General features: G+C 49.9%; 2 protein-coding genes across 6 annotated transcripts in view; one reads left to right on the top strand and one right to left on the bottom strand.

The window, feature by feature from the left end:
* Nucleotides 1-24,554, bottom strand: part of LOC134936125 (complement C3-like) — a 674,806-nt gene extending 650,252 nt beyond the window's left edge. For both annotated transcript variants that reach the window (XM_063931038.1, XM_063931039.1), the window contains exon 1: nucleotides 24,475-24,554. The gene's annotated coding sequence lies outside the window, so the exon portion shown is untranslated. The remainder of the gene's footprint in view (nucleotides 1-24,474) is intronic.
* The window catches only part of LOC134936126 (E3 ubiquitin/ISG15 ligase TRIM25-like), a 110,517-nt gene continuing 107,189 nt past the window's right edge, over nucleotides 24,190-27,517 (top strand). Inside the window, exon 1 of one of the 4 annotated variants that reach the window (XM_063931043.1) lies at nucleotides 24,190-24,672. The gene's annotated coding sequence lies outside the window, so the exon portion shown is untranslated. The remainder of the gene's footprint in view (nucleotides 24,673-27,517) is intronic. The other 3 variants (XM_063931041.1, XM_063931040.1, XM_063931042.1) reach the window with 3 other exon arrangements.

The following is a 27,517-nucleotide window of genomic DNA, read 5'->3' as shown; positions in this document are numbered from 1 at the left end:
CAGTCTTTTTCCCCTTCCTCTGCCCCGGGGCAGAAATGAGTGGCCTTTTGCCCGCTTGCCCTTATGGGGACGAAAAGACTGAGTTTGAAAAGACGGTGTCTTTTTCTGCTGAGAGGTGACCTGGGGTAAAAAGGTGGATTTTCCAGCCGTCGCCGTGGCCACCAGGTCTGATAGACCGACCCCAAATAACTCCTCCCCTTTATACGGCAAAACTTCCATATGCCGTTTTGAATCCGCATCACCTGACCACTGTCGTGTCCATAAACTTCTGGCAGAAATGGACAACGCACTTACTCTTGATGCCAGGGTGCAAATATCCCTCTGTGCATCTCGCATATATAGTAATGCATCCTTTAAATAATCTATAGTCAGTCAATAATATACTGTCCCTATCCAGGGTATCAATATTTTCAGTCAGGGAATCCGACCAAGCCACTCCAGCGCTGCACATCCAGGCTGAGGCGATTGCTGGTCGTAGTATAACACCAGTATGTGTGTATATACCTTTTAGGATATTTTCCAGCTTTCTATCAGCTGGTTCCTTGAGGGCGGCCGTATCAGGAGACGGTAACGCCACTTGTTTTGATAAGCGTGTGAGCGCCTTATCTACCCTAGGGGGTGTTTCCCAACGCGCCCTAACCTCTGGCGGGAAAGGGTATAATGCCAATAATTTATTAGAAATCAGCAGTTTTTTATCGGGGGAAACCCACGCTTTGTCACACACCTCATTTAATTCATCTGATTCAGGAAAAACTATGGGTAGTTTTTCACACCCCACATAATACCCTTTTTTGTGGTACTTGTAGTATCAGAAATGTTCAAAGCCTCCTTCATTGCCGTGATCATGTAACGTGTGGCCCTACTGGACATTACGTTTGTCTCGTCACCGTCGACACTGGAGTCAGTATCCGTGTCTGGGTCTGTGTCGACCATCTGAGGTAACGGGCGCTTTAGAGCCCCTGACGGTGTTTGAGACGCCTGGACAGGCACTAACTGATTTGCCGGCTGTCTCATGTCGTCAACAGTTTTTTGCAAAGTGCTGACACTGTCACGTAATTCCTTCCATACGACCCTCCAGTCAGGTGTCGACTCCCTAGGGGGTGACATCACTATTACAGGCAATTGCTCCGCCTCCACATCATTTTCCTCCTCATACATGTCGACACAATCGTACCGACACAGCACACACACAGGGAATGCTCTGATAGAGGACAGGACCCCACTAGCCCTTTGGGGAGACAGAGGGAGAGTTTGCCAGCACACACCAGAGCGCTATATATATACAGGGATAACCTTATATAAGTGTTTCTCCCTTCTATAGCTGCTGTATATGTATTTTCTGCCAATTAGTGCCCCCCCTCTCTTGTTTTACCCTGATTCTGTAGCAGGACTGCAGGGGAGAGTCAGGGAGCCGTCCTTCCAGCGGGAGGGAAAATGGCGCTTGTGTGCTGAGGAGATAGGCTCCGCCCCCTTTTCGGCGGCCTTTTCTCCCGCTTTTTTTAGGAAAACTGGCAGGGGTTAAATGCATCCATATAGCCCAGGAGCTATATGTGATGCATTTCTTTAGCCATATAAGGTTTAAAGCATGTTTTATTGCGTCTCAGGGCGCTCCCCCCCAGCGCCCTGCACCCTCAGTGACCGGAGTGTGAAGTGTGCTGAGAGCAATGGCGCACAGCTGCAGTGCGGTGCGCTACCTTATTGAAGACAGGAACGTCTTCTGCCGCCGATTTTTCCGGACCTCTTCGCTCTTCTGGCTCTGTAAGGGGGCCGGCGGCGCGGCTCCGGGACCCATCCAGGCTGAACCTGTGATCGTCCCTCTGGAGCTAATGTCCAGTAGCCAAGAAGCCCAATCCACTCTGCATTCAGGTGAGTTCGCTTCTTCTCCCCTTAGTCCCACGATGCAGTGAGCCTGTTGCCAGCAGGTCTCACTGAAAATAAAAAAACCTATTTAAAACTTTTACTCTAAGCAGCTCTGGAGAGCTACCTAGTATGCACCCTTCTCGGCCGGGCACAAAAATCTAACTGAGGCTTGGAGGAGGGTCATAGGGGGAGGAGCCAGTGCACACCAGCTAGTCATAAAGCTTTTACTTTTGTGCCCAGTCTCCTGCGGAGCCGCTATTCCCCATGGTCCTTACGGAGTTCCCAGCATCCACTAGGACGTCAGAGAAATGTACACTGACTGGAACACCCACGGAGTTACCAGGGCATCCACCGCCACTGCTTGCGTGTCTCTTGACCTGGAGCAATACCTCTGAAGTTTTTTTGTTGAGGCGAGAGGCCATCATGTCTATTTGAGGAACCCCCCAAAGATTTGTCACCTCCGTGAACACCTCTGGAAGGAGGCCCCACTCTCCTGGATGGAGATCGTGTCTGCTGAGGAAGTCCGCTTCCCAGTTGTCCACTACCAGAATGAAAATTGCTGACAGTGCCAACGTGTAATTTTCCGCCCAGAGGATGATTCTTGTTACCTCTGACATTGCAGCTCTGCTCTTTGTTCCGCCCTGTCGGTTTATGTAGGCCACTGTCGTCACATTGTCCGACTGCACTTGAATGGGTCGATCTTGCAAAAGATGTGTCGCTTGGAGAAGACTGTTGTATACGGCTCTTAGTTCCAGAATGATTATTGGAAGACTAGATTCCAGACTTGACCACCTTCCTTGGAAGGTTTCCCCTTGAGTGACTGCGCCCCAACCCCGGAGACTTGCATCCGTGGTCAGCAGGATCCAGTCCTGAATCCCGAACCTGCGGCCCACCAGAAGGTGAGGCATTTGTAGCCACCAGAGGAGTGAAATCCTTGCTTTCGGCGATAGACGGATCCTCAGGTGCATATGGAGATGAGAACCCGACCACTTGTCTAGGAGATCCAATTGGAAGGATTGAGCATGAAACCTTCCAAACTGCAGAGCCTTGTAAGAGGCAACCATCTTCTCCAGAAGACGAATGCACAGATGAATCGATACCCGGTCTGGCTTCAGGACATCCCGGACCACTGGTATCACCAATGCTTTCTCCACCGGAAGAAACACCCTCTGCACCTCCGTGTCGAGGATCGTCCCCAGGAAAGACAATCTCCTTGTCGGATCCTAATGTGACTTTGGAAGGTTCAGGATCCAACAATTGGACCCTGAGCAGATGGGTCGTGAGAGCAATGGACTGCAACAGCTTCTCACTGGACGACGCCTTTATCAGCAGATCGTCCAGGTACGGGATTATGTTCACTCCCTGTCTGCAGTGGAGAACCATCATTTTTGCCATCTCCTTGGTAAACACCCTCGGTGCCGTGGAGAGACCGAATGGCAGTGCCTAAAACTGTTAGTGACTGTATAACAGTGCAAATCTAAGATAAGCCTGGTGCGGAGGTCAAATCAGAATGTGGAGGTGCGCATCATTGATATCCAGGGATACCAGAAACTCTCCCTCCTCCAGACCTGCGATCACCGCTCTCAGAGACTCCATTTTGAATTTGAATTCCCTTAAATAAGGGTTTCGCGATTTCAAGTTCAAAATTGGTCTGACCGGACCATCCGGTTTCAGTACCACAAAAAGGTTTGAATAGTAACCCATGTTGTGCATATGAGGTGGAACTGGAACAATGACCTCTGACTTTTCCAATTTTTGGATAGCTTCCTGTAGGACAGTTCTGTCTGTCAGTAAAGCTGGCAATCTGATTTGAAGAATCAGTGAGGTGGGGTTTCTTGAAACTCCAGTCTGTATCCCTGGGACACAATATCCTGTATCCAGGGATCCAGGCCGGATGACACCCAGACGTGGCTGAAACGTCTGAGTCTCGTCCTCACCAGGCCGTCCTCCAGGCTGTGTGGTCCACAGTCATGCGGAGGATTTCGAGGTACCAGAAGCAGGTCTCTGGTCCTAGGAGCCTGCAGGTGCAGGCTTTTTGGATTTTGCCCTCCCACCTCTAAAAAATAAGAATTTACTTACCGATAATTCTATTTCTCATAGTCCGTAGTGGATGCTGGGGACTCCGTAAGGACCATGGGGATAGCGGCTCCGCAGGAGACTGGGCACATCTAAAGAAAGCTTTAGGACTATCTGGTGTGCACTGGCTCCTCCCCCTATGACCCTCCTCCAAGCCTCAGTTAGGATACTGTGCCCGGACGAGCGTACACAATAAGGAAGGATTTTGAATCCCGGGTAAGACTCATACCAGCCACACCAATCACACCGTATAACCTGTGATCTGAACCCAGTTAACAGCATGATAACAGAGGAGCCTCTGAAAGATGGCTCACAACAATAATAACCCGATTTTTGTAACAATAACTATGTACAAGTATTGCAGACAATCCACACTTGGGATGGGCGCCCAGCATCCACTACGGACTATGAGAAATAGAATTATCGGTAAGTAAATTCTTATTTTCTCTAACGTCCTAAGTGGATGCTGGGGACTCCGTAAGGACCATGGGGATTATACCAAAGCTCCCAAACGGGCGGGAGAGTGCGGATGACTCTGCAGCACCAAATGAGAGAACTCCAGGTCCTCCTCAGCCAAGATATCAATTTTGTAGAATTTTACAAACGTATTTGCTCCTGACCAAGTAGCTGCTCGGCAAAGTTGTAAAGCCGAGACCCCTCGGGCAGCCGCCCAAGATGAGCCCACCTTCCTTGTGGAGTGGGCATTTACAGATTTTTGGCTGTGGCAGGCCTGCCACAGAATGTGCAAGCTGAATTGTACTACAAATCCAACGAGCAATAGTCTGCTTAGAAGCAGGAGCACCCAGCTTGTTGGGTGCACAGAGGATAAACAGCGAGTCAGATTTCCTGACTCCAGCCGTCCTGGAAACATATATTTTCAGGGCACTGACAACGTCTAGCAACTTGGAGGCCTCCAAGTCCCTAGTAGCCGCAGGCACCACCAATAGGTTGGTTCAGGTGAGACGCTGAAACCACCTTGGGGAGAAACTGAGGACGAGTCCTCAATTCCGCCCTGTCCGAATGGAAAATCAGATAAGGGCTTTTTCAGGATAAAGCCGCCAATTCTGACACGCGCCTGGCCCAGGCCAGGGCCAACAGCATGACCACTTTCCATGTGAGATATTTTAACTCCACAGATTTAAGTGGTTCAAACCAATGTGACTTTTGGAACCAAAAACTACATTGATATCCCAAAGTGCCACTGGAGGCACAAAAGGAGGCTGTATATGCAGTACCCCTTTTACAAACGTCTGAACTTCAGGGACTGAAGCTAGTTCTTTTTGGAAGAAAATTGACAGGGCCGAAATTTGAACCTTAATGGACCCCAATTTCAGGCCCATAGACACTCCTGTTTGCAGGAAATGTAGGAATCGACCCAGTTGAATTTCCTCCGTCGGGCCTTACTGGCCTCGCACCACATTTTCGCCAATTGCGGTGACAATGTTTTTGCGGTTACATCCTTCCTGGCTTTGATCAGGATAGGGATGACTTCATCCGGAATGCCTTTTTTCCTTCAGGATCCGGCGTTCAACCGCCATGCCGTCAAACGCAGCCGCGGTAAGTCTTGGAACAGACAGGGTCCTTGCTGGAGCAGGTCCCTTCTTAGAGGTAGAGGCCACGGATCCTCCGTGAGCATCTCTTGAAGTTCCGGTTACCAAGTCCTTCTTGGCCAATCCGGAACCACGAATATAGTGCTTACTCCTCTCCATCTTATCAATCTCAGTACCTTGGGTATGAGAGGCAGAGGAGGGAACACATACCCTGACTGGTACACCCACGGTGTTACCAGAGCGTCTACAGCTTATTGCCTGAGGGTCCCTGGACCTGGCGCAATACCTGTCGAGTTTTTAATCATGTGGAAGACTTCTGGGTGAAGTCCCCACTCTCCCGGGTGGAGGTCGTGCTGAGGAAGTCTGCTTCCCAGTTGTCCACTCCCGGAATGAATACTGCTGACAGTGCTATCACATGATTTTCCGCCCAGCGAAGAATCCTTGCAGCTTCTGCCATTGCCCTCCTGCTTCTTGTGCCACCCTGTCTGTTTACGTGGGTGACTGCCGTGATGTTGTCCGACTGGATCAACACCGGCTGACCTTGAAGCAGAGGTCTTGCTAAGCTTAGAGCATTGTAAATGTCCCTTAGCTTCAGGATATTTATGTGAAGTGATGTCTCCAGGCTTGACCATAAGCCCTGGATATTCCTTCCCTGTGTGACTGCTCCCCAGCCTCGCAGGCTGGCATCAGTGGTCACCAGGACCCAGTCCTGAATGCCTAATCTGCGGCCCTCTAGAAGATGAGCACTCTGCAACCACCACAGGAGGGACACCCTTGTCCTTGGTGACAGGGTTATCCGCTGATGCATCTGAAGATGCGATCCGGACCATTTGTCCCGCAGGTCCCACTGGAAAGTTCTTGCGTGGAATCTGCCGAATGGGATTGCTTCGTAGGAAGCCACCATTTTACCCAGAACCCTTGTGCATTGATGCACTGAGACTTGGCTCGGTTTTAGGAGGTTCCTGACTAGCTCGGATAACTCCCTGGCTTTCTCCTCCGGGAGAAACACCTTTTTCTGGACTGTGTCCAGGATCATCCCTAGGAACAGAAGACACGTCGTCGAAACCAGGTGCGATTTTGGAATATTGAGAATCCAATCGTGCTGCTGCAACACTACCTGAGATAGTGCTACACCGACCTCCAACTGTTCCCTGGATCTTACCCTTATCAGGGAATTGTCCAAGGAAGGGATAACTAAAATTCACTTCCTTCGAAGGAATATCATCATTTCGGCCATTACCTTGGTAAAGACCCGGGGTGCCGTGTACCATCCATACGGCAGCGTCTGAACTGATAGTGACAGTTCTGTACCTTAAACCTGAGGTACCCTTGGTGAGAAGGGTAAATTTTGACATGAAGGTAAGCATCCTTGATGTCCCGAGACATCATGTAGTCCCCTTCTTCCAGGTTCGCAATCACTGCTCTGAGTGACTCAATCTTGAATTTGAACCTCTGTACGTAAGTGTTCAAAGATTTTAGATTTAGAATCGGTCTCACCGAGCCGTCCGGCTTCAGTACCACAACAGTGTGGAATAATACACCGTTCCCTGTTGCAGGAGGGGTATCTTGATTATCACCTGCTGGGAATACAGCTTGTGAATGGCTTCCAAAACTGTCTCCCTGTCAGAAGGAGACATCGGTAAAGCCGACTTTAGGAAACGGCGAGGGGGAGACGTCTCGAATTCTAATTTGTACCCCTGAGATATCACCTGAAGGATCCAGGGGTCTACTTGCGAGTGAGCCCACTGCGCGCTGAAATTCATTGAGACGGGCCCCCCACCGTGCCTGATTCTGCTTGTAAAGCCCCAGCGTATACTAAGGGCTTGGCAGAGGCGGGAGAGAGTTTCTGTTCCTGGGAACTGGCTGATTTCTGCAGCCTTTTTCCTCTCCCTCTGTCACGGGGCAGAAATGAGGAACCTTTTGCCCGCTTGTCCACGAAAAGACTGCGCCTGATAATACGGCGTCTTCTCATGTTGAGAGGCGACCTGGGGTACAAACGTGGAATTCCCAGCTGTTGCCGTGGCCACCAGGTCTGAAAGACCGACCCCAAATAACTCCTCCCTTAATAAAGCAATACTTCCAAATGCCGTTTGGAATACGCATCACCTGACCACTGACGTGTCCATAACCCTCTACTGGTAGAAATGGACAACGCGCTTAGACTTGATGCCAGTCGGCAAATATTCCGCTGTGCATCACGCATATATAAAAATGCATCTTTTAAATGCTCTATAGGCAAAAATATACTGTCCCTATCTAGGGTATCAATATTTTCAGTCAGGGAATCCGACCACGCCAACCCAGCACTGCACATCCAGGCTGAGGCGATTGCTGGTCGCAGTATAACACCAGTATGTGTGTAAATACCTTTTAGGATACCCTCCTGCTTTCTATCAGCAGGATCCTTAAGGGCGGCTATCTCAGGCGAAGGTAGAGCCCTTACAAGCGTGTGAGCGCTTTATCCCCCCTAGGGGGTGTTTCCCAACGCACCCTAACCTCTGGCGGGAAAGGATATAATGCCAATAACATTTTAGAAATTATCCGTTGTTATCGGGGGAAACCCACGCATCATCACACACCTCATTTAATTTCTCAGATTCAGGAAAACTACAGGTAGTTTTTCCTCACCGAACATAATACCCCTTTTTTGGTGGTACTCGTATTATCAGAAATGTGTAAAACATTTTTCATTGCCTCAATCATGTAACGTGTGGCCCTACTGGAAGTCACATTCGTCTCTTCACCGTCGACACTGGAGTCAGTATCCGCGTCGGCGTCTATATCTGCCATCTGAGGTAACGGGCGCTTTAGAGCCCCTGACGGCCTATGAGACATCTGGACAGGCACAAGCTGAGTAGCCGGCTGTCTCATGTCAATCACTGTCTTTTATACAGAGCTGACACTGTCACGTAATTCCTTCCAACAGTTCATCCACTCAGGTGTCGACCCCCTAGGGGGTGACATCACTATTACAGGCAATCTGCTCCGTCTCCACATCATTTTTCTCCTCATACATGTCGACACAAAAGTACCGACATACAGCACACACACAGGGAATGCTCTGATAGAGGACAGGACCCCACTAGCCCTTTGGGGAGACAGAGGGAGAGTTTGCCAGCACACACCAGAGCGCTATATATATACAGGGATAACCTTATATAAGTGTTTTTCCCCTTATAGCTGCTGTATAGTTAATACTGCGCCTAATTAGTGCCCCCCTCTCTTTTTTTAACCCTTTCTGTAGTGTAGTGACTGCAGGGGAGAGACAGGGAGCTTCCCTCCAACGGAGCTGTGAGGGAAAATGGCGCCAGTGTGCTGAGGAGATAGGCTCCGCCCCTTTTTCGCGGACTTTTCTCCTGCTTTTTTATGGATTCTGGCAGGGGTTAAATGCATCCATATAGCCCAGGAGCTATATGTGATGCATTTTTTTTGCCATCCAAGGTGTTTTTATTGCGTCTCAGGGCGCCCCCCCCCCCAGCGCCCTGCTCCCTCAGTGACCGAAGTGTGAAGTGTGCTGAGAGCAATGGCGCACAGCTGCAGTGCTGTGCGCTACCTTGTTGAAGACAGGACGTCTTCTGCCGCCGATTTTCCGGACCTCTTCTGCCTTCTGGCTCTGTAAGGGGGCCGGCGGCGCGGCTCTGGGACCCATCCAAGCTGGGCCTGTGATCGTCCCTCTGGAGCTAATGTCCAGTAGCCTAAGAAGCCCAATCCACTCTGCACACAGGTGAGTTTGCTTCTTCTCCCCTTAGTCCCTCGATGCAGTGAGCCTGTTGCCAGCAGGTCTCACTGAAAATAAAAAACCTAATCTAAAACTTTCACTAAGAAGCTCAGGAGAGCCCCTAGTGTGCACCCTTCTCGTTCGGGCACAGGGATCTAACTGGGGCTTGGAGGAGGGTCATAGGGGGAGGAGCCAGTGCACACCAGATAGTCCTAAAGCTTTCTTTAGATGTGCCCAGTCTCCTGCGGAGCCGCTATCCCCATGGTCCTTACGGAGTCCCCAGCATCCACTTAGGACGTTAGAGAAAAGGTGGTAGGAGGCTTGGACTTTTTTGACTTAGCGGTCCAAAAGGACTGCGATGCAGATGAAGAAAAGAGTTTCTTCGTAGAAGGCGTAGCTGAGGGAATAAAAGGTGACTTACCCGCGGTTGCTGTGGAAATCTACGCATCTAACACTTCTCCAAATAAAGCCTGTCCTGTGTAGGGTAGGTTCTCCACACTTCGCCTGGATTCTGCATCTGCAGATCACTGACGTAGCCAGAGTCCCCTGCGAGTTGAGACAGACATGGAAGATTTCCTTGCAGTCAGCGTACCCAGGTCCTTCATGGATTCCACCATGAACCCCGCAGAATCCTGTATGTTACGTAAAAACAGTTCAATGTCACTTCTGTCCATTGTATCTAAGTCTTCTAGTAACGTGCCTGACCACTTTACTATAGCTTTAGAGAACCATGCACAGGCAATAGTAGGCCTCAACACCACCCCTGAAGCAGTGTATATGGATTTGAGCGTAGTGTCAATCTTACGATCAGCCGGTTCTTTTAACACGGTAGACCCAGGGACAGGTAAAACCACTTTCTTTGACAGTCTGGAAACAGATGCGTCCACTATGGGTGGGTTTTCCCATTTTTTTCCTATCCTCCTTAGGGAAAGGAAAGGCAACCAAAACCCTTTTGGGGATTTGGAATTTTTTCTCTGGGTTTTCCCAGGATTTTTCAAATAAAGCGTTTAATTCTTTAGACGCAGGGAAGGTTAGCGAGGCTTTCTTATTAGCTGTGAAGTAAACCTCCTAAACCTGCTCAGCTGTTGCGTCAGAAATGTTTAACACATATCTAATAGCCTCAATCATGAGCTGCACCCACTTAGCCAGGGATGCTGCCCCCCTCAGCACATCCCCATTACCGTCTGCCGTGTCAGTCGGTATCCGTGTCATCTTGCATAATCTGGGCAAGTGCACGTTTCTGTGGGTATATGCTAGGGGATTTTGAAGGAACAGGGACAGAACCTGTCCAAACTGCCAGACTTCTTTAATACCTGAGTTTCAGTCTCAGTATGAGCTACCCTAGTAGAGATCTGAGAGATCATTCCCTTAATAGAGGTCAACCACTCAGGCACAGTAATAGGGATCTGAGATACAACATTACATTCCTGTGTAAATGGAATGGATTCCCCCTGAAAGGAAATGTCCTCTGCAGCATAAGACACAGAGTCCCTAGACATGGCTGTGTGAGAAACAAACACCCACACACACAGGAAAATGTCAGACACAGTTTTCCTCCAAGTATGCCACAGAGAAACACAGAGCTTGGAGCCAGAACACACACAGCGCTTCCAAAGGTAGATATATACAACTACCTGGCGCTGACCGTGTACCTTAATAGACTATACAGTAATCTTACAGCCTTCCCATCCCCCCCCCTTTCTACAATCCCCTGGTACCGTAAAGGGTAGCTGGAGTTGCTCGGAAGGACAGATCTCCATGTCATCGTCTCTGGAGCAGGAGAATGGCGCTGAACGTTGCTGGGTCCGCTCTGCGAAGCTCCACCCCTGAACATGGCGCTGCTTCCCGCTCATCACTTCTTTATACTGGCCTGAGGAAATGTGCTGGCAGCGTTACCGAAGTCCCTGACAGCCTTTGTGACCAGTGTAGGGTATAGGCGCTGGCTCAAGGCGCTCCTCATAGCGCCGCACTGTGTACCGCTGAGTCTCCGGAGCGCAGTTAACACTGCGCTCCCACCCTGTTGCCGCCATCTTCACACCGGCTCCCCGCTTGCCAGGGGGGACGTGACTCACCCACCACCGAAATCTTCTGGCTCTGTTAGGGGGTGGCGGCAAGCTGCGGGAGTGAGGGGTCGCGTGGGGTGGCTAATGATTATCTCCCTCAGGAGCTCAGTGTCCTGTCAGCAGAGATAGTGGCCATTAACCTCTCAGGGTTGGACACTACTCGCCCCCTATGTCCCACGAAGCAGGGAGGCTGTGGCCAGCATCCTCCCTGTGCCTAACTCTAATAAAAAACAACAAAACTAGAAAAACTCCTAAGGCGCTCCCATAGGTGTGACTGGCTCCTCCGGGCACATTTTCTAAACCGAGTCTGGTAGGAGGGGCATAGAAGGAGGAGCCAGCCCACACTGTTGAACTCTTAAAGTGCGAATGGCTCCTAGTGGACCCATCTATACCCCATGATACTAATGTAGACCCCCAGCATCCTCTAGGACAGTGATTTTCAACCTTTTTAAACTCGTGGCACACTAAACAAGATTTCAAAATTGCCAAGGCACACCATCGGTTGTTTTAATCAAATATAATACATATAATAATAAATATCGTCATATATTTAATATATGTTGATATTTGTAATTATTTCTCTTAAAATTAATAGAAATAAATAGGTTTTACTTACATAAGAATATGAGTGGGAAACCTGTGCTTGGTGATGTCTCATGAGGTCTCTTGTACGAGTGGCAAGAAGAGCCTCGGTCACACGCTGGAGTGGCAAGAAGAGCCTCGGTCACACGCTGGAGTGGCAAGAAGCGCCTCGGTCACACGCTGGAGTGGCAAGAAGCGCCTTGGACACACGCTGGAGTGGCAAGAAGAGCCTTGGACACACGCTGGAGTGGCAAGAAGAGCCTTGGACACACGCTGGAGTGGCAAGAAGAGCCTTGGACACACGCTGGAGTGGCAAGAAGAGCCTTGGACACACGCTGGAGTGGCAAGAAGAGCCTTGGACACACGCTGGAGTGGCAAGAAGAGCCTTATATAAAACACATTGGCCCCGCAGTAATAAAACACATTGGCCCCCACTGTAATAAAACACATTGGCCCCCAGTGTAATAAAACAAATGCTGTCACCCCCCAGTAATTCCACACACCTGCCGAAGCGTAATTTTACACACGTCCCCATTGTAATTCCACACACGTCTCTCATTGTAATTCCACACCTGCCCCCCCAGTGTAATTATACACACATGCACCTCATAGTAATGCCACACACATGACCCTCATATTTCCACACACCTGCCCCCCCATATTAATGCAACACACCTGCCCCCCAGTAATGCCACACACCGCCACCCCCCCCCCCAAGTAATGCCCAATACATGCCCTCATATTTCCACACATCAGCTCCCCCACTTAGTAATTCCACACACATGCCCCAAATAGTAATTCCACACACCAGCTTCCCCCTTACCAGCTCCCCCCCCCCTTAGTAATTCCACACACCAGCTCCCCTTTACCAGCTCCCCCCTTAGTAATTCCACACACCAGCTTCCCCCTTACCAGCTCCCCCCCTTAGTAATTCCACACACCAGCTTCCCCCTTACCAGCCCCTCCCCCCCTTAGTAATTCCACACACCAGCTCCCCCCTTACCAGCTCCCCCCCCCCTTAGTAATTCCACACACCAGCTTCCCCCTTACCAGCTCCCCCACCTTAGTAATTCCACACACCAGCTTCCCCCTTACCAGCTCCCCCCCCCTTAGTAATTCCACACACCAGCTTCCCCCTTACCAGCTCCCCCCCCATAGTAATTCCACACACCAGCTTCCCCCTTACCAGCTCCCCCCCTTAGTAATTCCACACACCAGCTCCCCCCTTACCAGCCCCCCCCCCCTTAGTAATTCCACACACCAGCTTCCCCCTTACCAGCTCCCCCCCTTAGTAATTCCACACACCAGCTCCCCTTTACCAGCCCCCCCCCTTAGCAAATTCCACACCAGCTCCCCCTTACCAGCTCCCCCCCCCCTTAGTAATTCCACACACCAGCTCCCCCCCCTTAGTAATTCCACACATCAGCTTCCCCCTTACCAGCTCCCACCCCTTAGTAATTCCACACACCAGCTTCCCCCTTACCAGCTCCCCCCCCCTTAGTAATTCCACACACCAGCTTCCCCCTTACCAGCTCCCCCCCCCCTTAGTAATTCCACACACCAGCTTCCCCCTTACCAGCTCCCCCCTTAGTAATTCCACACACCAGCTTCCCCCTTACCAGCTCCCCCCTTAGTAATTCCACACACCAGCTTCCCCCTTACCAGCTCCCCCCTTAGTAATTCCACACACCAGCTTCCCCCTTACCAGCTCCCCCCTTAGTAATTCCACACACCAGCTTCCCCCTTACCAGCTCCCCCCTTAGTAATTCCACACACCAGTTCCCCCTTATAATATATAGCGGTGAGGAGTGCCTGGAACTCACCTCGGATCAGCAAGCAGAGCAGCGTGTGAGTGGGCGGGCGCAGAGACAGCCGGACCGTGACCTATGGTGGTCACGGTCTGGAAGACTCTGCGGAATGGATATGAACAGGATGCTGCAGGTCTGTGAGGCAGGCGGGCGGCGGCGTGCGGAGATCTGAGTGAGAGCGGGTCCGTGCAGCGGGGGCGGGTGGCGCCAGTGACAGCTCTTAATGGCGGCAGTGAGCGGGTCCGTGCGGCGGGTGACAGCTCTTACTGGCGGCAGTGATCGGGTCCGTGCGGCGGCACACTCAGCAACTGGTCGTGCCGCGGCACACCAGTTGAAAAAGGCTGCTCTAGGACGTAAGAGAAAGGACGTATGTCAAGGATCAGTTACATAGGCAAAAAGTCAGCAGAATTATATATAGATATATATATATTTATTTCATACATACATATACATTATAATAAGAATTTACTTACCGATAATTCTATTTCTCATAGTCCGTAGTGGATGCTGGGGACTCCGTAAGGACCATGGGGAATAGCGGCTCCGCAGGAGACTGGGCACATCTAAAGAAAGCTTTAGGACTAACTGGTGTGCACTGGCTCCTCCCCCTATGACCCTCCTCCAAGCCTCAGTTAGGATACTGTGCCCGGACGAGCGTACACAATAAGGAAGGATTTTGAATCCCGGGTAAGACTCATACCAGCCACACCAATCACACCGTATAACCTGTGATCTGAACCCAGTTAACAGTATGATAACAGAGGAGCCTCTGAAAGATGGCTCACAACAATAATAACCCGATTTTTGTAACAATAACTATGTACAAGTATTGCAGACAATCCGCACTTGGGATGGGCGCCCAGCATCCACTACGGACTATGAGAAATAGAATTATCGGTAAGTAAATTCTTATTTTCTCTAACGTCCTAAGTGGATGCTGGGGACTCCGTAAGGACCATGGGGATTATACCAAAGCTCCCAAACGGGCGGGAGAGTGCGGATGACTCTGCAGCACCAAATGAGAGAACTCCAGGTCCTCCTCAGCCAGGATATTAATTTTGTAGAATTTTACAAACGTATTTGCTCCTGACCAAGTAGCTGCTCGGCAAAGTTGTAAAGCCGAGACCCCTCGGGCAGCCGCCCAAGATGAGCCCACCTTCCTTGTGGAGTGGGCATTTACAGATTTTTGGTTGTGGCAGGCCTGCCACAGAATGTGCAAGCTGAATTGTACTACAAATCCAACGAGTAATAGTCTGCTTAGAAGCAGGAGCACCCAGCTTGTTGGGTGCACACAGGATAAACAGCGAGTCAGATTTTCTGACTCCAGCCGTCCTGGAAACATATATTTTCAGGGCACTGACAACGTCTAGCAACTTGGAGGCCTCCAAGTCCCTAGTAGCCGCAGGCACCACCAATAGGTTGGTTCAGGTGAGACGCTGAAACCACCTTGGGGAGAAACTGAGGACGAGTCCTCAATTCCGCCCTGTCCGAATGGAAAATCAGATAAGGGCTTTTTCAGGATAAAACCGCCAATTCTGACACGCGCCTGGCCCAGGCCAGGGCCAACAGCATGACCACTTTCCATGTGAGATATTTTAACTCCACAGATTTAAGTGGTTCAAACCAATGTGACTTTTGGAACCCAAAACTACATTGAGATCCCAAAGTGCCACTGGAGGCACAAAAGGAGGCTGTATATGCAGTACCCCTTTTACAAACTTCTGAACTTCGGGGACTGAAGCTAGTTCTTTTTGGAAGAAAATTGACAGGGCCGCAAATTTGAACCTTAATGGACCCCAATTTCAGGCCCATAGACACTCCTGTTTGCAGGAAATGTAGGAATCGACCCAGTAGAATTTCCTCCGTCGGGCCTTACTGGCCTCGCACCACGCAACATATTTTCGCCAATTGCGGTGATAATGTTTTTGCGGTTACATCCTTCCTGGCTTTGATCAGGATAGGGATGACTTCATCCGGAAAGCCTTTTTTCCTTCAGGATCCGGCGTTCAACCACCATGCCGTCAAACGCAGCCGCGGTAAGTCTTGGAACAGACAGGGTCCTTGCTGAAGCAGGTCCCTTCTTAGAGGTAGAGGCCACGGATCCTCCGTGAGCATCTCTTGAAGTTCCGGTTACCAAGTCCTTCTTGGCCAATCCGGAGCCACGAATATAGTGCTTTCTCCTCTCCATCTTATCAATCTCAGTACCTTGGGTATGAGAGGCAGAGGAGGGAACACATACACTGACTGGTACACCCACGGTGTTACCAGAGCGTCTACAACTATTGCCTGAGGGTCTCTTGACCTGGCACAATACCTGTCGAGTTTTTTGTTTTGTTTTTTTTAATCATGTGGACGACTTCTGGGTGAAGTCCCCACTCTCCCGGGTGGAGGTCGTGCTGAGGAAGTCTGCTTCCCAGTTGTCCACTCCCGGAATGAATACTGTTGACAGTGCTATTACATGATTTTCCGCCCAGCGAAGAAACCCTGCAGCTTCTGCCATTGCCCTCCTGCTTCTTGTGCCACCCTGTCTGTTTACGCGGGTGACTGCCATGATGTTGTCCGACTGGATCAACACCGGCTGACCTTGAAGCAGAGGTCTTGCTAAGCTTAGAGCATTGTAAATGGCCCTTAGCTTCAGGATATTTATGTGAAGTGATGTATCCAGGCTTGACCATAAGCCCTGGATATTCCTTCCCTGTGTGACTGCTCCCCAGCCTCGCAGGCTGGCATCCGTGGTCACCAGGACCCAGTTCTGAATGCCGAATCTGCGGCCCTCTAGAAGATGAGCACTTTGCAACCACCACATGATGGATACCCTTGTCCTTGGTGACAGGGTTATCCGCTGATGCATCTGAAAATGCGACCCGGACCATTTGTCCAGTAGGTTCCACTGGAAAGTTCTCGCGTGGAATCTAACGAATGGGATTGCTTCGTAGGAAGCCACCATTTTTACCCAGAACCCTTGTGCATTGATGCACTGAGACTTGGTTCGGTTTTAGGAGGTTCCTGACTAGCTCGGATAACTCCCTGGTTTTCTCTTCCGGGAGAAACACCTTTTTTTTTTTTGGACTGTGTCCAGCAACATCCCTAGGAAACAGAAGACAAGTCGTCGGAACCAGCTGCGATTTTGGAATATTGAGAATCCAATCGTGCTGCCGCAACACTACCTGAGATAGTGCTACACCGACTTCCAACTGTTCCCTGGATCTTACCCTTATCAGGGAATCGTCCAAGTAAGGGATAACTAAAATTCCCATCCTTCGAAGGGATATCATTTCGGCCATTACCTTGGTAAAGACCCGGGGTGCCGTGGACCATCCCTACGGCAGCGTCTGAACTGATAGTGACAGTTCTGTACCATAACCTGAGGTACCCTTGGTGAGAAGGGTAAACTTTGACATGAAGGTAAGCATCCTTGATGTCCCAAGACATCATGTAGTCCCCTTCTTCCAGGTTCGCAATCACTGCTCTGAGTGACTCAATCTTGAATTTGAACCTCTGTATGTAAGTGTTCAAAGATTTTAGATTTAGAATCGGTTTCACCGGGCCGTCTGGCTTCGGTACCACAATAGTGTGGAATAATACCCCGTTCCCTGTTGCAGGAGGGGTACCTTGATTATCACCTGCTGGGTGAATGGCTTCCAAAACTGCCTCCCTGTCAGAGGGAGACGTCGGTAAAGCCGACTTTTGGAAACGGCGAGGGGGAGACGTCTCGAATTTCAATATGTACCCTTGAGATATTACCTGAAGGATCCAGGGGTCTACTTGTGAGTGAGCCCACTGCGCACTGAAATTCATTGAGAACGGGCCCCCACCGTGCCTGAGTTTGTAAGGCCCTAGCGTCATACTGAGGGCTTTTGCAGAGGCGGGAAAGGATTTCTGTTCCTGGGAACTGGGTAATCTCTTCAGCCTTTTTCCTCTCCCTCTGTCACGAGCAGAAAAGAGGAACCTTTTGTCCGCTTGCCAACAAAGGACTGCGCCTGATAATACGGCGTCTTATTTTGAGAGGCGACCTGGGGTACAAATGTGGATTTCCCAGTTGTTGCCGTGGCCACCAGGTCTAAAAGACCGACCCCAAATGTCCCCTTTTAAAGGCAATACTTCCAAATGCCGTTTGGAATCCGCATCACCTGACCATTTTACTGGTAGAATTGGACAACGCACTTATACTTGATGCCAGTCGGCAAATATTCCGCTGTGCATCATGCATATATAGAAATGCATCTTTTAAATGCTCTATAGGCAATAATATACTATCCTTATCTAGGATATCAATATTTCCAGTCAGGGAATCCGACCATGCCAACCCAGCACTGCACCTCCAGGCTGAGGCGATTGCTGGTCGCAGTATAACACCAGTATGTGTGTGAATACATTTTTGGATACCCTCCTGCTTTCTATCAGCAGGATCCTTAAGGGCGGCCATCTCATGAGAAGGTAGAGCCCTTGTTCTTACAAGCGTGTGAGCGCCTTATCCCCCCTAGGGGGTGTTTCCCAACGCACCCTAACCTCTGGCGGGAAAGGGTATACAGCCAATACTTTTTAAGAAATTATCAATTGTTATCGGGGGGAAACCCACGTATCATCACACACCTCATTTTATTTTTCAGATTCAGGAAAACTACAGGTAGTTTTTCCCTCACCGAACATAATACCCCTTTTTGGTGGTACTCGTATTATCAGAAATGTATAAAACATTTTCCATTGTCTCAATCATGTAACGTGTGGCCCTACTGGAAATCACGGTTGTCTCTTCACCGTCGACACAGGAGTCAGTATCCGTGTCGGCGTCTGTATCTGCCATCTGAGGTAACGGGCGCTTTAGAGCCCCTGACGGCCTATGAGACGTCTGGACAGGCACAAGCTGAGTAGCCGGCTGTCTCATGTCAACCACTGTTTTTTTATACAGAGCTGACACTGTCACGTAATTTTCAACAGTACATCCACTCAGGTGTCGACCCCCTAGGTGGTGACATCACTGTTACAGACACTCTGCTCCGTCTCCACATCATTTTTCTCCTCATACATGTCGACACAAACGTACCGACACACAGCACACACACAGGGAATGCTCTGATAGAGGACAGGACCCCACTAGCCCTTTGGGGAGACAGAGGGAGAGTATGCCAGCACACACCAGAGCGCTATATATATATATATATATATATATATATATATATATATATATACAGGGATAACCTTATATAAGTGTTTTTCCCCTTATAGCTGCTGTATGTTTTAATACTGCGCCTAATTAGTGCCCCCCTCTCTTTTTTTTAACCCTTTCTGTAGTGCAGGGAAGAGCCAGGGAGCTTCCCTCCAACTGAGCTGTGAGGGAAAATGGCGCCAGTGTGCTGAGGAGATAGGCTCCGCCCCTTTTTGGCGGCCTTATCACCCGTTTTTCTGTATATTCTGGCAGGGGTTAAATGCATCCATATAGCCCAGGAGCTATATGTGATGCATTTTTTGCCATGTAAGGTATTTTTATCGTGTTTTATTGCGTCTCAGGGCGCCCCCCCCAGCGCCCTGCACCCTCAGTGACCGGAGTATGAAGTGTGCTGAGAGCAATGGCGCACAGCTGCAGTGCTGTGCGCTACCTTATTGAAGACAGGAACGTCTTCAGCCGCCGATTTTTCCGGACCTGTTCGCTCTTCTGGCTCTGTAAGGGGGCCGGCGGCGCGGCTCCGGGACCCATCCAGGCTGAACCTGTGATCGTCCCTCTGGAGCTAATGTCCAGTAGCCAAGAAGCCCAATCCACTCTGCACGCAGGTGAGTTCGCTTCTTCTCCCCTTAGTCCCTCGATGCAGTGAGCCTGTTGCCAGCAGGTCTCACTGAAAATAAAAAACCTAAACTAAAACTTTCACTAAGAAGCTCAGGAGAGCCCCTAGTGTGCACCCTTCTCGTCGGGCACAGAAATCTAACTGGGGCTTGGAGGAGGGTCATAGGGGGAGGAGCCAGTGCACACCAGTTAGTCCTAAAGCTTTCTTTAGATGTGCCCAGTCTCCTGCGGAGCCGCTATTCCCCATGGTCCTTACGGAGTCCCCAGCATCCACTTAGGACGTTAGAGAAAATAAGAATTTACTTACCGATAATTCTATTTCTCGTAGTCCGTAGTGGATGCTGGGAACTCCGTAAGGACCATGGGGAATAGCGGCTCCGCAGGAGTCTGGGCACATCTAAAGAAAGCTTTAGGATCACCTGGTGTGCACTGGCTCCTCCCCCTATGACCCTCCTCCAAGCCTCAGTTAGGATACTGTGCCCGGACGAGCGTACACAATAAGGAAGGATTTTGAATCCCGGGTAAGACTCATACCAGCCACACCAATCACACTGTACAACTTGTGATCTGAACCCAGTTAACAGCATGATAATAGAGGAGCCTCTAGAAAAGATGGCTCACTACAGCAATAACCCGAATTTTTTTGGTAACAATAATTATGTACCAGTATTGCAGACAATCCGCACTTGGGATGGGCGCCCAGCATCCACTACGGACTACGAGAAATAGAATTATCGGTAATTAAATTCTTTTTTTCTATGACGTCCTAGTGGATGCTGGGAAATCCGTAAGGACCATGGGGATTATACCAAAGCTCCCAAACGGGCGGGAGAGTGCGGATGACTCTGCAGCACCGAATGAGAGAACTCCAGGTCCTCCTCAGCCAGGGTATCAAATTTGTAGAATTTTGCAAACGTGTTTGCCCCTGACCAAGTAGCAGCTCGGCAAAGTTGTAAAGCCGAGACCCCTCGGGCAGCCGCCCAAGATGAGCCCACCTTCCTTGTGGAATGGGCATTTACATATTTTGGCTGTGGCAGGCCTGCCACAGAATGTGCAAGCTGAATTGTACTACACATCCAACTAGTAATCGTCTGCTTAGAAGCAGGAGCACCCAGCTAGTTAGGTGCATACAGGATAAACAGCGAGTCAGATTTCCTGACTCCAGCCGTCCTGGAAACATATAGTTTCCGGGTCCTGACAACGTCTAGCAACTTGGAGTCCTCCAAGTCCCTAGTAGCCGCAGGCACCACAACAGGTTTGGTTCAGGTGAACGCTGAAACCACCTTAGGGAGAAACTGAGGACGAGTCCTCAATTCCGCCCTGTCCGAATGGAAAATCAGATAAGGGCTTTTACAGGATAAAGCCACCAATTCTGACACGCGCCTGGCCCAGGCCAGAGCCAACAGCATGACCACTTTTTCTGTGAGATATTTTAACTCCACAGATTTAAGTGGGTCAAACCAATGTGACTTTTGGAACCCAAAAACCACCTGGAGATCCCAAAGTGCCACTGAAGGCACAAAAGGAGGCTGTATATGCAGTACCCCTTTAACAAATGTCTGAACTTCAGGGACTGAAGCTAGTTCTTTTTTGGAAGAAAATTGACAGAGCCGAAATTTGAACCTTAATGGACCCCAATTTCAGGCCCATAGATACTCCTGTTTGCAGGAAATGTAGGAATCGACCCAGTTGAATTTCCTCCGTCGAGTCTTACTGGCCTCGCACCACGCAACATATTTTCGCCAAATGCGGTGATAATGTTTTGCGGTTACATCCTTCCTGGCTTTGATCAGGGTAGGGATGACTTCATCCGGAATGCCTTTTTCCTTCAGGATCCGGCGTTCAACCGCCATGCCGTCAACGCAGCCGCGGTAAGTCTTGGAACAGACAAGGTCCTTGCTGGAGAAGGGTTGTTTAGCAAAGAGGCAAAAAAAGGGGGACTCTAGATAATGTCTCTCAGGGGCACACTTATTTCTATATATTAAAGAGATGGAGGGTTAGATCGGATATCATAATTGGTAGGTGAGGTATGATAAAACTTAACTTTTAATCAAAGACGAAAAGATGATAAAATTACTGCTGTGCATCAGCAATAAATATTAAAACAAGTATTAAACAACAAAATGATGTTGACGATACAGTCGTCGGTAAAACAGACTTTTGGAAACGGCGAGGGGAATACGTCTCGAATTCCAATTTGTACCCCTGAAATATTACCTGAAGGATCCAGGGGTCTACTTGCGAGTGAGCCCACTGCGCACTGAAATTCATTGAGAACGGGCCCCCACCGTGCCTGAACTTGTAAAGCCCTAGCGTCATACTGAGGGCTTGGCAGAGGCGGAAAAGGGTTTCTGTTCCTGGGAACTGGCTGATCTCTGCAGCCATTTTCCTCTCCCTCTGTCACGAGCAGAAAAGAGGAACCCTTTTGTCCGCTTGCCAACCAGGACTGCGCCTGATAATACGGCGTCTTATTTTGAGAGGCGACCTAGGGTACATCCCCTTTTTTAAGGCAATACTTCCAAATGCCGTTTGGAATCCCTGACCACTTTACTAGAATACAACGCACTTATACTTGATGCCAGTCGGCAAATATTCCGCTGTGCATCATGCATATATAGAAATGCATCTTTTAATTGCTCTATAGGCAATAATATACTGTCCTTATCTAGGATATCAATATTTCCAGTCAGGGAATCCGACCACGCCAACCCAGCACTGCACATCCAGGCTGAGGCGATTGCTGGTCGCAGTATAACACCAGTATGTGTGTAAATACATTTTAGGATACCCTCCTGCTTTTTTTCAGCAGGATCCTTAAGGGCGGCCATCTCAAGAGAGGGTAGAGCCCTTGTTCTTACAAGCGTGTGAGCGCCTTATCCCCTGTAGGGGGGGTTTCCCAACGCACCCTAACCTCTGGCGGGAAAAGGTATACTGCCAATAACTTTTTAGAAATTATCAATTGTTATCGGGGGGAAACCCACGCATAATCACACACCTCATTTTATTTTTCAGATTCAGGAAAACTACAGGAAGTTTTTCCTCACCAAACATAATACCCCTTTTTTGGTGGTATTCATATTATCAGAAAAGTGTAAACATTTTCCATTGCCTCAATCATGCAATGTGTGGCCCTATTGGAAATCACGGTTGTCTCTTCACCGTCGACACAGGAGTCAGTATCCGTGTCGGCGTCTGTATCTGAGGTAACGGGCGCTTTAGAGCCCCTGTATGAGACGTCTGGACATGCACAAGCTGAGTAGCCGGCTGTCTCATGTCAACCACTGTCTTTTATACAAAGCTGACACTGTCACGCAATTTCAACAGTACATCCACTCAGGTGTCGACCCCCTAGGGGGTGACAACACTATTACAGACACTCTACTCCGTCTCCACATCATTTTTCTCCTCATACATGTCGACACAAACGTACCGACACACAGCACACACACAGGGAATGCTCTGATAGAGGACAGGACCCACTAGCCCTTTGGGGAGACAGAGGGAGAGTTTGCCAGCACACACCAGAGCGCTATATATATACAGGGATAACCTTATATAAGTGTTTTTCCCTTTATAGCTGCTGTATTGTTTATACTGCGCCTAATTTGTGCCCCCCTCTCTTTTTTAACCCCTTTCTGTAGTGTAGTGACTGCAGGGGAGAGCCAGTGAGCTTCCCTCCAACTGAGCTGTGAGGGAAAATGGCGCCAGTGTGCTGAGGAGATAGGCTCCGCCCCTTTCTCTGCGTCCTTATCATCCGTTTTTCTGTATGTTTTTGGCAGGGGTTAAATGCATCCATATAGCCCAGGAGTTATATGTGATGCATTTTTTTTTTTTTTTTAGCCATATAAGGTTTTTATCGATTTATTGCGTCTCAGGGCGCTGCCCCCCCAGCGCCCTGCACCCTCAGTAACCGGAGTGTGAAGTGTGCTGAGAGCAATGGCGCACAGCTGCGGTGCTGTGCGCTACCTTATCTGAAGACAGGATCGTCTTCTGCCGTCGATTTTCCGGACCTCTTCGCTCTTCTGGCTCTGTAAGGGGGCCGGCGGCGCGGCTCCGGGACCCATCCAGGCTGAACCTGTGATCGTCCCTCTGGAGCTAATGTCCAGTAGCCAAGAAGCCCAATCCACTCTGCACGCAGGTGAGTTCGCTTCTTCACCCCTTAGTCCCTCGATGCAGTGAGCCTGTTGCCAGCAGGTCTCACTGAAAATAATAAACCTAAACTAAAACTTTCACAAAGAGCTCAGGAGAGCCCCTAGTGTGCACCCTTCTCGTCGGGCACAGAAATCTAACTGAGGCTTGGAGGAGGGTCATAGGGGGAGGAGCCAGTGCACACCAGGTGATCCTAAAGCTTTCTTTAGATGTGCCCAGACTCCTGCGGAGCCGCTATTCCCCATGGTCCTTACGGAGTTCCCAGCATCCACTAGGACGTCAGAGAAATATAGATATATCACCCTACTACGAATATGGATAGATAGAATATCCTAGATAATCTCCACTTGCAATGTAGTTACTCAGAAGGTATCGGTACCCCTGGACGCTGACTTTTGTCCTACTGTACTCGCTCTTGTTATAGTAATGGAGTCTATAAAAGAGTCACTGGTATTTCCTACTGTCATGCAGAGTCGCTGTGACTGCAGTCTATAGTGTGTGTATTGGGAGCAGTTGAACTACAGACCAATGAAGGCTTCATTAACTGAATCCAGCCAATCACCTTTCGTTCAGAGCTTTAGCCACACCCCCTTGCTTCACGATTGGTGGGTAGATGTCTCTAGTGTGAACATGCCAGCTCCCTCTCTCTGCCAGTCTGCTGTCACGTGCTGCGGCAGTGCCCGGCCAGAGACTCTAGCTCCCGTACTTCCTCCTCACAATAGCGGGACCCGGCTGCGGCGGTGCATGGGTGACAGCAGCGGTCTGCAGCGCTAAGCGAAGCCTGACAGGTAACCAAGCGCCGCCTCCCTCTTTCGGTCGGTCTCCGCTGCCCCAGCCACTCAGAGGCGCTGATCAGCTGCTGCCCCCTGGATTCTTCAGTGTGCCTTACCTCGTTTTGGAGAGGGTTCCTCCCTCTACCCTGCTCCCGTCCCGCCTATGTGTAGAGCGCGGCTCATGTACTGAGGGGAGTGACCCCCACGGATGCGCACACGTGACACGAATGCCTGGCAGCGCGGCGGTCACCCCCGTTTTATAGCCCAGCCGTTGGTCCGCGAGGACGTGGTTTTTCCCGCCAGAGTCGCGTGAGGTGAGTGAAGGTGTCTCGTGCCCTGTATTATAGGTGTATCATGGCTTCCAGCACTGCAAGTCCTCACAGTCTTCACCTCAGACATATATATTACACATATATCTAAAAATGACCTATGTCTCACGTTTTTCTTATATATATTTCTCTGACGTCCTAAGTGGATGCTGGGCACTCCGTAAGGACCATGGGGAATAGCGGCTCCGCAGGAGACTTGGCACATCTAAAGAAAGCTTTAGTACTATCTGGTGTGCACTGGCTCCTCCCACTATGACCCTCCTCCAGACCTCAGTTAGAATCCTGTGCCCGGCTGAGCTGGATGCACTCTAGGGGCTCTCCTGAGCTCCTTGAAAGAAAGTATATTTTAGGTTTTTTATTTCTCTGACGTCCTAGTGGATGCTGGGAACTCCGAAAGGACCATGGAGAATAGCGGCTCCGCAGGAGACTGGGCACAACTAAAGAAAGCTTTAGGTCACCTGGTGTGCACTGGCTCCTCCCACTATGACCCTCCTCCAAGCCTCAGTTAGATTTTTGTGCCCGGCCGAGCTGGAGGCACACTAGGGGCTCTCCTGAGCTTCTAGAAAGAAAGTATATGTTAGGTTTTTTATTTTACAGTGAGACCTGCTGGCAACAGGCTCACTGCACCGAGGGACTATGGGGAGAAGAAGTGGACCTACCTGCTTGCAGCTAGCTTGGGCTTCATAGGCTACAGGACACCATTAGCTCCAGAGGGATCGACCACATGGAACTGGCCTTGGTGTAGGTCCCGGAGCCGCGCCGCCGTCCCCCTTACAGAGCCAGAAGCAAGAAGAGGTCCGGAAAATCGGTGGCAGAAGACATCAGTCTTCACCAAGGTAGCGCACAGCACTGCAGCTGTGCGCCATTGCTCCTCATGCACACTTCACACTCCGGTCACTGTGGGTGCAGGGCGCTAGGGCGGGCGCCCTGAGCAGTAATAAAAACACCTTGGCTGGCAAATATATCACAATATATAGCCCCAGAGGCTATATATGTGTTAATTACTCCTGCCAGAATCCATAAAAAAGCGGGAGAAAAGTCAGCGAAAAAGGGGCGGAGCTATCTCCCTCAGCACACTGGCGCCATTTCTCCCTCACAGCTCCGCTGGAAGGAAGCTCCCTGGCTCTCCCCTGCAGTCTGCACTACAGAAAAGGGTAAAAAAGAGAGAGGGGACACTAAATTTAGGTGCAGTATATATAACAGCAGCTATAGGGGACATAATTCAGTTAGTCCCTGCATTATATAGCGCTCTGGTGTGTGCTGGCATACTCTCACTCTGTCTCCCCAAAGGGCTTTTGTGGGGTCCTGTCCTCTGTTAGAGCATTCCCTGTGTGTGTGCGGTGTGTCGGTACGGATGTGTCGACATGTTTGATGAGGATAATTATGTGGAGGCGGAGCAGATGCCTATAGAAGGGATGTCACCCTCTGCGGGGCAGACACCTGAGTGGATGGACTTATGGAAGGAATTACGTGCAAGTGTCGACTCCTTACACAAAAAATTTGATGACATGCCAAATGCCGGACAGCCGGCTTCTCAGCTCGTGCCTGCCCAGGCGTCTCAAAGACCATCAGGGGCTCTAAAACGCCCGCTACCTCAGATGGCAGACGCAGATGTCGACACGGATACTGACATCAGTGTTGACGACGATGAGTCTAGTCTAATGTCCACTAAGGCCATTCGTTGCATGATTGAGTGTTAGGGTCTCCTGCCCTGTGCTGCCACGTCGTAATGGCAACCGGGAGACAAGTGCTAGCGGAGTAACCTGAGCGCAGCTGATACTCCGGTTCGGGTCTTTTGCTGTGCAGTGGTTACAGGCTCTGTGCACGGCAGGGGATCCGGTGCTGGTTTTTGTGCTCACAGTCTGTGAGGTCTGAGTGGGGCGTGGACAGCACCTGCTTTATAAGGCCTCTTCTCAGGTTAAGCAGATGCTGCTGAATCTTTGTTGGTTAGTCAGTTCCTGAAAGTTAGCCAGTACTGTGTAGCTTTGTATTTGTTGTTGCTTACTGCAAATAGGCCTGGGGATTTGGTACTACACTCTGCCAATCCAGACCTAGCAGTAAGACTGGAGTCAGTCGTTTAGCTTGCTGGGGTTCTTTTACTACTCTGTGAACTTAGCAAGTTTGCGGCTGTATTCTAAGAATTGCCTGCCTAAATCCTGTCTCACTGTGCAAGGTGTCAGGTGTGTTTAGTGGCAGTAAACTGAACCTGTGCACTGCAAGTGAGAATTAGGATTGTGGAGTCTCTCCTTGTGTCTATCATTCCATCTCTGACCAAGGAGTTTACTGCCACACCCGTTGGTAACCCTTTAGGGTTTTGCTGTTGCCCTTAGCAACAGCATTTCTGGTTCTCCACGTATTAAAACACAACATCTTGCTTTTCCCATCTGAGCATTACTAATATTAGGGAGACACCCAGTTCCTTAGCCTCTGGGCTTCTCTGTTCACTTTGTGTGTATTTTGTTACCCTATCACCTTCTGTGTACGTAATGTCATATTCCCCAGTCTGTCTGTGAGTTCATTTGTTTTGCATACCTATCCGTTCAGACACCAGTACATTCCTGCAGGCACTGGTGTGCATAACAGTTCAAACACCAGTACATTCCTGCAGGCACTGGAGTGCATAACATATTCAGCAGCCAAATACTCCTGTTGAAATTTTGTGGGAATATGGAGCATACCCCTAAAAATACGTTGCAACAGGTGGTCGGTCAGGTGCAGGTCCTGACTCGACATTTTAATGATTTGTCCATTAAAATGCACACCTCCCAGGCCGCTGGCGGAGCTCCCGCAGCAGCAGCACCTTCAGGGGTTAAGGAGCCGAAAGTAAATC

This window comes from Pseudophryne corroboree, chromosome 6 (genome assembly GCF_028390025.1).
Source record: "Pseudophryne corroboree isolate aPseCor3 chromosome 6, aPseCor3.hap2, whole genome shotgun sequence".
In the NCBI taxonomy this organism is placed as follows: Eukaryota; Metazoa; Chordata; class Amphibia; order Anura; family Myobatrachidae; genus Pseudophryne; species Pseudophryne corroboree.
Note: the sequence above shows the minus strand (reverse complement) of the source record. Positions and strands in the feature narration are given on the sequence as shown.